This window comes from Nicotiana tabacum, chromosome 21 (assembly GCF_000715075.1).
Source record: "Nicotiana tabacum cultivar K326 chromosome 21, ASM71507v2, whole genome shotgun sequence".
Lineage (NCBI taxonomy): Eukaryota > Viridiplantae > Streptophyta > Magnoliopsida > Solanales > Solanaceae > Nicotiana > Nicotiana tabacum.
Genome location: NC_134100.1, coordinates 78,990,394 through 78,991,649, shown reverse-complemented (window position 1 = coordinate 78,991,649; position 1,256 = coordinate 78,990,394). Strand labels below are relative to the sequence as shown.

Here is a 1,256-nt window from a genome sequence, read left to right as displayed (position 1 = left end):
TCAGTAGGGCGAGTTCTTGGAACCCTCTCAAATAGTATTGTTGCGATATGTCCCACTTGCTTCTCTAAATTTAGAATTTCTGCCCCTTGCACTTCAATATTTCATCAGTTTTCACAATGAAGGCCTTCATGAGATCTTCTAGACTAGACTGATTGGGTTGTTGAGGCTGAAATCGCTACCTCGGCTAATTCATAAAACTAGGATCTCTTTATCCCTAAAATTTGGGGTTGTTTTGTTTCCATGCATTAGCGGTACCCCCAGGTGAACTCCATGAAAATTTGGGGTGCTTCTGACCCATTGCATTAAAATTATAATTTCCCACAGTATTCAGTTTCTCAGTTGAGACTTGACACTCATGAGTAGGGTGTTCTCTTCCGCATATATCACAAGCCGGGGCTCATTTTGTATCGAGGCTAAGCTCAGCTTTCGTATTTCTTTAGACATAGCATCGAGTTATACATATACAGATGTGTTAGCATCAACTTGGCGAACACCAGTTGATCTTATTCTTTCAGCAATCTTAGAGGGCCACTGATTAGCATCTTCAGATAACTCATCAAGAATTGTAACTCTCTCTTCTGGAGTCTTATTCATCAAAGGGCCTCCAACTGCATTGCTCAATGTTCTACGCGAGGCCGGTGTCAATCCTTCCCAAAAGTCCTGGAGTTGCATCCAGAGTTCAATTCCACTATGTTGACACTTTCTAACAATCTCCTTAAACCTCTCCCATGCTTCAAAAACAGTTTCAGTCTCTTCCTGGCAAAAGTTATGGATTTCTCTACTAAACTTGCCCGTATTAGCTGAGGAGAAATATTTATCAAGGAATTTTTTGGTCATCTCTTCCCATGTTCTAATTGATCCCGTGGGCAAACTTTGAAGCCACTGCTTTGTATCATCTTTAAGTGAAAAGGGGAATGCCCTTAAGTACACTGCATATTGCGACACCCCGTTGTATTGAAAAGTGTTCATGATCTCCTTGAGGTCCATTAGATGTGTGTTTGGATATTCGTTCATCTTTCCACTGAAGACACAACAGTTCTGAATGGTTTGATGTAACCTTTGCTTCAACTAGAAATTGTTAGCTATAACTGGATCGTCTAACACTTGATAAGCCTTGATTGTAGATCGGTCTAGCATAATCGCCCAGTGATCTCCCAGGCATGGGAGCTATATTTCTGAACTGGTCTGCAGTCAAGGGTTGATTTTGAGCAATTCTCCGACCCCTCTCTTCTACATAGATAATCTGTGCATCTCTA

General features: G+C 41.2%; 1 non-coding gene across 1 annotated transcript; it reads left to right on the top strand.

The window, feature by feature from the left end:
* Window positions 1-682: 682 nt before the first annotated feature.
* On the top strand, window positions 683-789 carry LOC142175650 (small nucleolar RNA R71). The gene has a single exon (XR_012704744.1). It is a non-coding gene; the product is annotated as a small nucleolar RNA R71 (small nucleolar RNA).
* The last annotated feature ends 467 nt before the right edge of the window (window positions 790-1,256 follow it).